The sequence below is a fragment of the Capsicum annuum genome, chromosome 1 (assembly GCF_002878395.1).
Source record: "Capsicum annuum cultivar UCD-10X-F1 chromosome 1, UCD10Xv1.1, whole genome shotgun sequence".
NCBI lineage: Eukaryota > Viridiplantae > Streptophyta > Magnoliopsida > Solanales > Solanaceae > Capsicum > Capsicum annuum.
This window is the reverse complement of record NC_061111.1, coordinates 21,976,128-21,989,518: the sequence shown is the minus strand read 5'-3', so window position 1 is coordinate 21,989,518 and position 13,391 is coordinate 21,976,128. Positions and strand designations below refer to the sequence as shown.

At 34.6% G+C, this 13,391-nt stretch overlaps 1 long non-coding RNA gene across 5 annotated transcripts; it reads left to right on the top strand.

Moving 5' to 3' along the window:
- LOC107869975 lies at window positions 1–4,051 on the top strand. Of its 5 annotated transcripts, none has more exons than XR_001674001.2 (6): window positions 1–226; window positions 431–514; window positions 607–688; window positions 2,048–2,425; window positions 2,544–2,625; window positions 2,752–4,051. It is a non-coding gene; the product is annotated as an uncharacterized LOC107869975 (long non-coding RNA). The 5 variants fall into 5 exon arrangements; XR_001674003.2 differs by having other exon boundaries at window positions 15–226; window positions 434–514; XR_001674002.2 differs by having other exon boundaries at window positions 15–226; window positions 2,058–2,425.
- The last annotated feature ends 9,340 nt before the right edge of the window (window positions 4,052–13,391 follow it).

The window sequence follows — 13,391 nt, the reverse complement described above, 5'->3', positions numbered from 1 at the left end:
GAGTGATATAACAAAATTGTTGGACGGGAGGGGGGTTACCATAATATTGGGGTTAATTGTTCACAAGAAATTTTGACCATAGATTATTCTTCTGTATCAAAATTTTGACAGGCTTTGGCAACTAGAGCTTTCGCAAATTTTAGGAGATTGAATTTGGTAACTTGAATGGAGTTCTTCACCATTTCCATGATTTGGCTTTACTATGCCTGCATTTTCATGTCTCAAGGTAATGCCGGATACGGTTTTGACTTGTGGAGCTCTGAATGCGATGTTATGAGAATTTTGTTGCTTACTTATTAATGATAGCAACTTAGACGGGTTTGCAATAGATTTGATCATGATTCTTGTTGATTTTACTTCTTTTTTTTGGCCTTATTTGATATTCATCTGATTAGTGTTTTTCTTTTTTTTTGCACATCTGAATGCAAAGAAGGGAGCTTTACTTTGATTTAGCTGAAAATGGGGAGGAAAAGTTATCAGAAACTCATTCATCAGTGGAGAATTCTAAGAGGAGGTAATGTAAGCTCATTCATCTCGATTTCCATGGCTGATTCACTTTCTTAATACTTTTGTATCATGTTTCCCTTTTTTCCCCTCAACACTCAGGTCATGATTATAAGGCGAAACTGGTATCGTTAAGCGTGTCGTACGTCCTCAAAATCGTGTGATTGTCGAGGGGAAAAACCTGGTTAGCAAATTTGTGACACTTTTTATATCTCAAAGGGTAGCTTGTCTTAATTTAGTTTACTCTTTCTTTAAACATTTCTTGTCATATCGCTCTCTTTTATGAGCTTGTTGGTCTGCTTATTCTCATAACATGCAACTAAATGCATTTAGTACAGTGAAAAAGTAGCTGATATTAGTTTAGTCCTGCAGAAGCCTGAGAATCTGGTTCGTTTGGCTTGAACAGGGAACTTTTACAGTTTCATCGTTGGGTCATCTAAAGCTTAGCTGATAGTCTTGTGAGAATGATTTAACAATAAAAGCTTACTGGTTCAAAAAAGAAAAAGTAAAATGCATGTTTCACCTCCTGCACGACTTGTAATTGATTGTTGAACTTTAAGTGTTGAATATCATTAGGGGCGGCTCTAGGACAAGGCAAGTGAATCCATTTCTTAGGCCCCAAAGATATGAAGTACTATATTTATGTAACTTATTAAAAGAAGATATCAATTTTTAATATTTTCTGAACTAAGTAGAAGTTGTACAGCCGACTGAGTAAATAATGATAAATCTTCTCTCATTAGCTTAAGTACATTTAGCTTCTCATCATTTCTTATTTTTCTTCCTTTATGTGTATAGTCTCCATTTTCATGCTTGTGACGATTACACTGTCTGATTCAACGCAGTTTCTCTAAGTTAGCTATTTCTTTGTGTCATGTGGGATTGATCCATACATCAGAAAGGAAGTGTATTTACGTCTCATCTTTTTTAACTAAGAAATTCCCAAGGATGTGTCGCAAGGCTTGAAACTCGTGAATAATGGCTCACCCTGATACCCTTTTCATGTAGTTCAATACCATCACATACACCTACCGTACACATCATGCATTGCCCTCTTACCATTAGATAAAACCATGTTTTTGTGTGTGTGTGTCATTATAATATGGGTTTTAGTTTTATAATAGAAATTTTTAAGGGCTTTCTAATATATTTTAGTTTTAGGATACAGGTCCACTGAGCCGCCCTTATATATCATCTATTCAAGTTTATGCGTAATATCTACATGTCATGGTATTCAACATTAAGTAAGCAACATATTTCATGGTGGAGCCATCATAACCATATTTGTCTGACTAATTGCTGAAGTAAAGGGGTTGTGTATAGAACTGAGGACTTAGATTATGATGAATTAGCAAGTTTTTCATTGGAATTTCCCATGTGTTGCCTCTTCAAATTTGGCTCTTCCACGAATGGATTCTTTCGAGTAGTTTTTTTTTCTAGTAGCTGTGGATGAATTTCTGAGTTTTCTGCATAATAATAGTAATTCTTCATATAAATAGCTTTAGCAAACAGTGTTGCTCAAGCTGATTTTGTCGAGATATAGCTATCTGTAGGAGTCTGCTTCACTAGTTTGAACCTCAAAATGACCTTTCATGGATTGGATTTAGCATACAGCAAGCAAAAATCAATTGGTGGTGTTTCAAACAGCAGCTTGTTGACTGTCCCACTTAAGGATAGCTGGATTAAGGCTAGAACTGTTAATTTACAAAGAAGCGCTATATTTTGACTGTGGTGCAAGGGAGATACTAATCTAACATGAAATTGTAGCTGTCATGAGGGATGCATTGGAGCCGAAGTACAAGTGGTCGTCTGGGTTGTCGCACAGCCCCAAACCTAGGGGCAACTTCTCTTCTGTCAAGTCACAGCCTGCCGTTTAATGCAGGTGTACAAAGCCCAAAGGAAGCTGGATATGAATTATCAGGTATGTTTTCTTTGGAAACAACCTTTTCTTATTGTTCCTATCTGATAGGCAAGACAAATGTTGTGCTCAGACGTAGTAGTTCTCTACCTGAATCTAATTTCTGCAAACAATCGTTCAGGATCCAACGAGGAACAACAAATCTCTGCAAGGCTCTGTTAACCAATAACTAAAATATCGACCTCCCGGAAGGAACATTCCAAGTGAGTATTCTACTTCCATTTTTTCACAAGTTCTCTTGGCCAGACGTCCCTCATCTTGGAACGAATTTCTCTGTATACTTGTATTATTGTGCCCCTAAAGCTAGTTAATTTTTCCGGCCTTGGCAGTGATTGCTTCTGGAGTTAAAAGTTTTGCCATTTCTGGTCCAGCTAAGAAGCTGGGGAACATTAGCATTGGCTCTGGCAAGAGGACCTGTAAAGCAGGCAGTAGTTAAGTCAATGATGGCTGGTGGGTGGCATGGGCAGCTTGACTTGTTCCATGGCTATCTATCTACTACGTATCATAGGATAGAACTCACCAAGCATCTTAAGGCGTGTATAACTTAAATCCTTCTATCATTATATCTTTTGTGCATAATATCTTGTTGCCCCGGCTAAAGCAAACTTGAAACTCAAGACAGTTCCACACCATGCTGGTTTTAGTTTGGTTTAGGAAATCTTTAGATCTTTCATTTGTAATCTTACTAAGCACTTGCTAGAAACTAAAGGTGAGACAAATGGCTAGTTCGGGTTAACTTTTGGCGGGTGAAAACTGGTCTAGTAAAAGAATCGGTCACACCTTATTGTTTCAAAATTTGATTGGAGAACAAAGTCGCTCACACTCAGTTAACACAACAAGGAGACTAAACTTTCCACAGATTAAACCAATTTCAGATTAGCAGTTTTCTAGTTTTGAACACACCAGTAACAAAAATCCAAACTACTTTTGAGTTTTGCGGGTGGATCAGGCCAGCCTACCGTTAAAGAATATACAACTTAATCACTTAGATAAGTTTTTACTGTATAAAATACTGCACCCTGTTATGTACTAACAAAATCTCAAACCACAGCTAACAATGTGTTTGGAGAAAATATTTTCTTAAAAAATGTTGATTTCTTACTTATTTTCTAGTGTTTGGTGAGTAAGCAAAATGAAAATGTTATCTCAAAAGCATTTATATGTGATCTAGACAAAAGCTATAAAGGTGAGAGAGGTGGGGTGTGGGACATCGATAGTGGCCGAAATGGGGTGGTGAAGGGGCAGGAGTTGGAGCATTGGGTCATCGATGTCACTTGTAGCAGGCTACAATAAACATAAATTATTACTTGTAAAACTGGTTTTCCTACTTCAATTAAGGAAGTGATTTTCCTCATTTTTAACACAAATTGTACTCCCTTTAATTATGTTACTCGTATCTCTATTTAAATTACCACCCATTTATATTTAGTCAAGGAATATATAATTTTCAACACTACCTCAACGTTTTCTTCTGCTAAACTAACAGCTTGTTTGGATGGTTTTTTACCTACTTTATGCTATTGTGTTATTAGTCTAAATACAATGTTTGTTTGATTATTACTTAAATTTTTTGTATCGTATTTAATAAATTCATCGTAAATGTGGCAATGAAAAGTCCCATTTTATATTTCCCCTCAGTTTATCTTTGTTTATAATCCCTTTTTATAATAGCTCTACATCATATGCTTCTTTTCTTATAGATTCACCATTCACATTGTTAAAATTGACATTATATAACGACGGAAAATAACACTGGTTATCCAAACACAAATATATTCATAAAGACAATAGAATAAGATATATTGAACTGAATTAGTTCATCAGTGATGAACTTACAGAATTTAGAGAAAGAAGATGAAGAAGCTAGGATCAAGAGAAGTTACTTCTTATTGAATCATAATGATCTATTTACATGAATGAGATAGTGTTCCTATTTATAGACTTGGTAGTTAGTTAATAGTTAACTAACTTAGATATTCCTAACTGCCTTCTTAACTAACATAACTAACTTCTGGAACTTTCCTAACAACACTAATGCAAGTGGTACATGTAAAGTAAGAATAGCTAAGTAACATTTCTTTCATCAACACTCCCCCTCAAGTTTGGTGCTCTTAATATGTTCAGGACTCCTAAATTGGAGTTGAGATACCGATGTTGTGCTTTAGACAACACCTTTGTAAGAAAATCAGCAGGCTGGTCTGTAGTGGATATGTATTGAGCCTTGACTTTGCCTTGTTGGATCTTTTCTCTAATGAAGTGACAATCAATCTCTATATGTTTTGTTCTCTCATGAAACACTGGGTTTGCAGCAATTTGTAATGCTTACTTTCTGTCACTGAATACATCAACAGGTAGATCAACTTTGATATCTAATTCTATTAGTAATCCAAGTAGCCAAGTGAGCTCAGACACAGTAGAGGCTAGGCTTCTATATTCTGCTTCAACAGAACTTCTGGATATAGTAGTTTGTTTCTTGGAATTCCAGGACACCAAAGAGTCTCCTAGTTTGATTAGGAACCCTGTGACTGACCTTCTTGTGTGAGCACAAGCTGCCCAATCAGCATCACAGTATGCAATCACTTTCTGTATAAGTTTACTAGATATAAGAATACCTTGTCCAAGTTCAGATTTGATGTACTTTACAACTCTCAAAGCTGCTTCCATATGAGATTTCTTGGGCTGTTGCCGGTACCGACTTAATGTTTGAACACTGTAAGTAATGTCAGGCCTGGTTACTATTAGGTACAAGAGTTTTCCTGTCAGTTTTTTATAAGATCTTGCATCAGTTAGTAGCGGATCCTTTCCTGTATCACAACCTGATTGTTCATCATATTCCTTTGTAATCAGTTTGATATTTGTGTCTATAGGGGTAACAATAGGTTTTGATCCTGCTAGTCCCAACTCAGATATTAGTTCAAGAGAGTACTTTCTATGATTCATCAGAATACCTTCTTTAGATCTGGAAAATTCAATTCCAAGAAAGTATTTTAGTTCTCCAAGGTCATTTATCTTAAACACTTGTTGCAGTGCTTGCTTTGTTTCTTCAATGAGCCTTAGACTCTCTCCTGTAACCAGCATATCATCTACATGGATTAGTATCATCACAGTTCCATGCTCCGACCTTTTGATGTAGAGAGAGTGATCATACTGGCTTTGTTTGAAGTTGAGCTTTAGCAGTGCTTCAGATAGTTTAGCATTCCATTTTCTTGGAGCCTGTTTCAGCCTATACAGGGATTTAATGAGCCTGCAGATAGGTTTGTAACCTGGTTTGTGTTTCCCCTAGCTTAGAAATCCCTGTGGAAGTTCCATGAAGATCTCATCAGTGAGATCACCTTGCAAAAATGCATTGTACACATCCATTTGGTGGATGTGCCACTGACTTGATGCAGCTAAAGCTAGTACTGTTCTGACTGTGACCATCTTGACTATAGGATAAAATGTTTCCTGATAGTCAATACATTCTTGTTGGCTGTAACCCTTGGCTACAAGCTTGGCCTTGAACCTTTCTATCCCTCCTGATAACTTGTACTTGACCTTGAAGATCCATTTACAACCAATAGGTCTCTTTCCTTCAAGGAGGCTGACTGCATACCAAGTATGATTGCTTTGTAGTGCAGTGATTTCAGCTTGCATTGCCTCAATCCATTTAGGATATTTGATAGCTTCTGAGTAAGTTTTAGGTTCTGTAATAGCAGAGAAAGCACATAAGTAATCTTGATAATGAGGAGCTAATTTATCATATGACAAGTGATTAGAGATATGATATAGTGTATTCTGATTTTGAGTCAAAGACACAAAGTCTTTGAGCTAAATGGGTGGTTGTTTGGTCCTTTCTGATCTCCTTGCTGGTACTGGAGCCTGAGTAGTACTCTCTTGTTGTGCATGATGATCAGGGTCTTGCATTAGTTCTTGAGGTACTAGATCAACTTGGTTAGGTACCTACTCATTTCTAGAAACTACATAAGGTAGGTTAGTAGAGAACTCATCAGTGTAATAACATAAGGCAGGATTTGTAGGTTGAAATAGAGATGATTCTGCACTATTAGTCATGAAATGAAAAACATCTTCCTTAAATACTACATCTCTGTTTATAAAGAATAACTTAGTGATCATATCATATAGCAGGGAACCTTTTTGAACCTCATAGTATCCCATGAATACAGCAGGTCTAGTTTTAGGACCTAGTTTATCAGACTGTTGGACGATCTTTGCATGACATAGGCATCCTAAAACTCTCATGTGAAGTAAAGAGGATTTTTTGTTATATAGTCTTTCAAAAGGTGACATTCCTATAACTGATGATGGGAGTCTATTAATGATATAGACAACAGTTAAGACACAATATCCCCAAAATTTGATAGGAATGTGAGCTTGAAATCTAGGTGCTCTTGTGTCTTCTAGGATGTGTCTGTGTTTCCTCTCAGCTACACCATTCTGCTGAGGGGAATATGCACATGACCTTTGGTGAATTATACCCAAACTTTTAAAGAGATTAGTGTATATATCATTCACAAATTCAGTTCCATTGTCTGTTCTATAGATTTTAACAGTTTTATTAAATTGAGTCTGAACATATATAAGAAACTATTTAATAGTCACACAAGCATCAGACTTCAACTTTAACAGAATACCCAAGTCATTCTAGTAAAGTCATCCACAATAGTCAAGAAATATTTGTTACCATCAATTGTAGGAGGTTTATAAGGACCCCATATAACCATGTGAATCATATCAAATGCACTAACACTTTTAATACTACTAGATGGAAATGGAAATTTGACTTGTTTAGCACTAGGACACACTGAACATCTATCTATGATTTTAGTTATAGATTCAGATATGCTAGGTAGTAGTTTACTAAGTACAGTAGGTGCGATATGACCAAATCTCTTATGCCAGAGATTTATTTCTAATTCAGACATACACTCCTTTGTGTTATTAGCAGCTAGCTTGGTCTGATCAGTGGTAGCTCCAGAGCTTTTATTGAGTAGATACAAGCCTTCTTCTAGTCTACTAATCTCCTTTACCTTCCCACTTGAGAGATCCTGAAAAATGCAAAAGTTAGGATAAAAGAAAACACCACAATGTATTTCCCTTGTGGCTTTGGCTACAGACATCAAGTTGTATTTAAACTGTGGAAGTAAGTAAACATTTTCTAGCCTACTTCTATCAGAAATAGTGCTTGAACCAGGGTATGTGACTAGTGAGACATCTCCATTTGGAAGGTATACAATTTTAGGATTAGTTTGTTCAGTAATGGAGTCTTTGTCAAGCATATTTACATCAGACACCATGTGATTAGTGGCTCCAGTGTCTATAATCCAGTCTGTGTTGTTGTTACAGGCTAGACATACACTGCTTATACCTGAGCCTTTAATGTTACCTGATGTGTCAGGGGCATTAGTCATATTAGCACTTGCTTGAGAGGGAGAGTTCTTGTGTATCATTTGCAAAATTTGATCATATTGATCCTTGGTAAACAAACATGCTCCAGGCTGCATCTGCATACTTTCTTTATACTGACCTCTAGAATCACATTCTTGCTTCTGTTATCTTTGATAAAGACTTGTAACATTAGCTACAAAATGTAAATCTTGTCCCTGACTATAGGATGAATCAAACACTTGATCAGTCTGCACATTAAACACTCCTGCATTGTTGTTATGAGTGTTAACCCCTCTCTGATTGAAATTTGCATGACCACTACTACCTGGTCCTCCTGTAAACTTTCTCTTCTTGAAGTTTGGTGGATAACCCACCAATTTGTAGCAATCTTCTTTTACATCCCCTTTAAGTTTACAGTAGTCACATTGCAGATTGTAGTCTTTCTTTAGTTTCTGCAAACCTGATACATTCTTGGAGTAGAGTGCAGAGGCCTCGTAGTGAGGGTCCAGTACCTAGCAGTCCATTAGTGCAATTAACAACAGCCTTCTGTCCTTCATCATTTAAGATCATTACATAGGCCTGATTCTCAGTTGGTAAAGAAGTCATTAACAGAATTTGACTTCTTACTTGTTGGTAGGTGTCATTAAGACCCATCAAGAATTGATCGAGTTTTTGTCTCTGTAAGTAATTCACAAACTCCCTTGACCTAACACACTCACAAGCAGGGGGTGGAACTATAGATTCTAGTTCATTCCACAGACCTTTAAGCTTGGTAAAGTATACTGAAACAGATGCAGTACCTTGTGTTAGAGAGTTGATCTCTTTATGCAGATTAAAAGTTCTTGAGCCATTTACTTTATCAAACCTTTCTTTCAAATCTTCCCACATAATAGATGCATTAGAAGCATAAACCACACCACTCAATAGACGTATATATTTAACGTATAAATGTGTATATGTTTTATAAATTAGTATATAACTATATATATAGTGTGTATATATTGTAGTATATTTTATTTAAAGTAATACGTATATATTGAATGGTATGTAATGTGTATATATCTTCTGTAGACGTATATATTTAACGTATACATGTGTATATGTTTTATAAATTAGTGTATAACTATATATATATAGTGTGTATATATTGTAGAATATATATTGTAGTATATTTTATTTAAAATAGTACGTATATATTGAATGGTACGTATATATATGTATATATCTTCTATAGACGTATATATTTAACGTATACATGTGTATATATTTTATAAATTAGTGTATAACTATATAGTGTGTGTGTGTGTGTATTGTAGTATAGATATATTGTAGTATATTTTACTTAAAGTACTACGTATATATTGAATGGTACGTATATATGTGTATATATCTTTTATAGACTTATATATTTAACGTATACATGTGTATATGTTTTATAAATTAGTATATAACTATATATATAGTGTGTATATATTGTAGTATATATATATATTGTAGTATATTTTACTTAAAGTACTACGTATATATTGAATGGTACGTATATATGTGTATATATCTTCTATTGACGTATATATTTAACGTATACATGTGTATATGTTTTATGAATTAGTGTATAACTATATATATAGTATGTGCATATATTGTAGAATATATATATATATATATATATATATATATATATTGTAGTATATTTTACTTAAAGTAGTACATATATATTGAATGATACGTATATATGTCTATATCTTCTATAGACGTATATATTTAACGTATACATGTGTATATGTTTTATAAATTAGTGTATAACTATATATTTAGTGTGTGTATATATTGTAGTATATATTTATTTAAAGTAGTACAAATATATTGAATGGTACGTATATATGTGTATATATCTTCTATAGACGTATATATTTAACGTATACATGTATATATGTTTTATAAATTAGTGTATAAATATATATATAGTGTGTGTGCATATATTGCAATATATATAACGGGCCAATTTTGGGTTGACCCGACCCGACCCACTTAACACCCTTAGTTCAAATATATGGAGTAACTTATTTTTCCTATTTAAAACACTTATTATAAGGTAATTGGGTGTAAAATTTTCTGATAAGTATTAATTTGTGACATTAAAAGTTATTACTAAAATTTTTTAGCCAATGTATATACTATAATTTTAAACTTTAAATTATTGGAGGTATTGCAGTTTCTCAAAGTTGTCAATACGGTAAATCACAGGTGGAAGGGGCCAGCTCGACATGATCATGGACCTTAAAATGGCCAGTCCAACTCAGCTCTACATGGGTCATGAGTTGGATTAGACTAGCACACCGTTAAAGTATATTTTTCGTAAAATTTATATCAAACTTGAAACGCTTATATAAATATTTAGAATACATATTGCATAGAGTTACTAACAAAATTTCTAGACTCCAATCACAATTAAGTTAACTCAAATCACAATTAAGTAGGCATTTGATCATGAATACAACAACATACTCAGTATATTCTCACATAATTGGGTTTAGAGAAGATGGAATGTATACAATTCATATCACTACCTCAAAGATGAGGTAGAGATGTTTCCGATAGACCTCTGGTTTGAGATCAAACAACGTAGTCAAAGACATAATATAAGAATAAGAAACAAAAGGTAGTTACAAAACAGTAAACGTCAACAAAACAACAGAAAGCAGCAGAAACAAGATTATCAGCAAATAATACTATCAACAATCTACCCAAAACCACAAACAACATCCAAAAACTCCAAAACAAGATTCTATCCGTGAAACACAACCTTCCTCAAACCTTTCTATCTAGAGTTATATCCTTAATTTATTAGTCTTACTTAGTACAAATTTGACAGTCTTATTTTAAGTTTGATTTCAAGTAAAGATTTGATTATAATTTTGGTTAGAATTTAGAAATTATCATTTACATATTTTATAAAGAGAAAATGCATAAAATTTCACTACATTTGTCCACTAAACTTAATTTTGCATTTTTTACTTTGCGGACATTTATTTACCCCTAATTCTTGTTGATAGTGTATTAGATATCCCCTAAGGGATGACATGGCAGAGAAAGAACACACCTTCTAAAAGCATGTGGAAAGATCGGAGAACATCTACATAGATAAATCTTACATATGGCATTTATTTATTGGCCAGCATATAAATAATACTCTTAATGTTATTTTCTTGGTATGTAGTTTTAATTATGTGAATTTTAACATATAACCAAATATGGAAGTCTATTCCTCATGTATAGAGAATCATATTTACTGCAAAAACACGAGAACGAACCGAAAAACTTACACGCATTCGGTGTATACACCAAGACAATACATGCATGCCATGTGTTTGAATTTAAAGTTCATTTTACTTAACCATAATTAATCAAAATGTATTTTACTCAATTTAATTATATAATCATGGTAAAAAAATATTAATTTGATATATACATCGGGTGCGTGTAAGTTTTTACCAGAACTAATGGGGCTGCATCTGAATGGACCTATACAGTAAGTCTAGCTTTCTCTTAAACATCTAATAAGGCAATATTTCATAAAGAGGTCTTAGGTCTAAGTTTAATTTGCAACACTATCTATCTCAATATTTATCAATAAAAAAATGAGGCCCCTTAAATTTGAGGCCTAAGACGGTCGTCTATTTTTTTATTCGGTTGAACCGCCCCAGTCCTGAGATAAATTATCCAGGTGATGCAACCAAACAAGCTTGGGAATCCGTTTGACCATAGATATTGCAAGCACTTTTTCAAAAAAAATTTGGCAATAATATCTTTTTTTTTAAATTTATTTGTTGAAATTATTTAATTTACTATTAGTATTTAGTTGTGATTTTGTCGTTTTTGAAACTGAAACTTCTGTTGTAGAATGATACGTACTACTTCACTTTACTTAGTGACAGTAGTTTTTGGGTAGATTGTTCTTCAAAATCTTTTTACTAGTTTTTAGGATTTGTATAATTTTTAGATTTCTAAATTGTATTATTACATCTTTTTGGATTTAGTTCCGGACCTCCGGTATTGATTGTTAAAAATATTTTGTCCGTCTCATATTAGTTATCCACCTTCCTCTTTAAATGTCTCTTAGAAAAGTTATTATTCACTTTCTTCTTTAAACATCTCTTAGAGCGTCTGTAACAAACCCCAATTCCTCACTATATTAATAAAATCCGGAACACAATTATAATTGCAACGCTCAAAATACAGAATTACATATTGGAATTACATGTAACCAAAGGGATATTTATTAAGAGGAGATGAGAAGGTTAGATGCTCAGAAGGAAGATGAGAGGAACTAAACTCTTTATTCAACATTTTGTGGAAGTAGATTAGTGTACCATGGAACACATAAAGAGTTCGTCCGAAACAGTTCGAAAAGTAATACAGCGGGACAATCATTTTCTCATCCATAGATTTTCTTGGAGGCAAGTCATTGCCTTGTCCAATATCGAAAATTCCCACTCCACTCCAATATTTAAGAACACAGCAGCTTTGATGGAATATACAATGCAATGTCGTTCGCCTAAGCCCACTGTGAAAACTAGTTGTGTTGAAACAAGCAAAGCCGATCTAGAGAAATGAAGTTTGGTAGCTCCAAAAGCACAGAAGTAATCATCGTGCCAGCGAGTGTACCAGATATGAAGTTGGTCATAAACAGTTGAAAAGGATTGAAGATGATCTTAGTGTCCAGTCCTTCAGATGTGCAACGATGAAAGCAAGCCAAGATTGATAAGAGACATTTGGCAAGAGGGGCAAGACCAGAATCAACCTTCCAAAGTAGGACCATGCCAAGACTTGCGAAAGTAGTAACCTTGAGCAAACACGTTTCAGCATGCCATGCTAACAGATAAACAGGAACTTTTCTTCTCCAAGTTGATCCGCTCACCAATTTTTTCGGGTAGAAGAAAAGACCTCTTTCAACAATATCAAAGCGAGTAAAATTTGGAGAAAGAGCAGCTGCTAGTGTCGAATAAGACTGCAAAACGGGGGAATTCGCACACCAAGATTGTCTGGGATACCACACTCTAGACATAGAATTAATAAACGGAATTCAGAAAAACATGCCAGAACATCCCCGCAATTGTTGTGCCAAACTGTTAGAGCCATGACCTCAAAATGTATACACATGGCAATTCGATATCAGCAGATTGCCCAGTCATTGTTCACATTACATATAGTGGGCTACAAAATGAACTAGGAACCTAGATTTATCTCTTTTATGCGAGTTTCCAAATACCCTGGCAACATGGAGTGGGTGTCCGTCTTGATCCAGGATCAAACATAAACAAAAGGACGCAACATACTCGGAGTAGGCACATTTTCAATATATAAGTGAATCAAATGTTACCTCAAGAATCAAGATCCATGAAAATAGAGGCCACAGGCACATCAAAGTGGCCCTCAGTATTCGGCTTTATACCCCCAACTGTAATAACAAAATACTGAGACTCCAGATCCAAAGTCACAATGTTGTCCTCCTCGTTGTTATCATTCAAATCAGAGTTCCAGCTTTCCTTTTTCGCTTGGAGAGCAGAACATTTAGCGCCTGCAG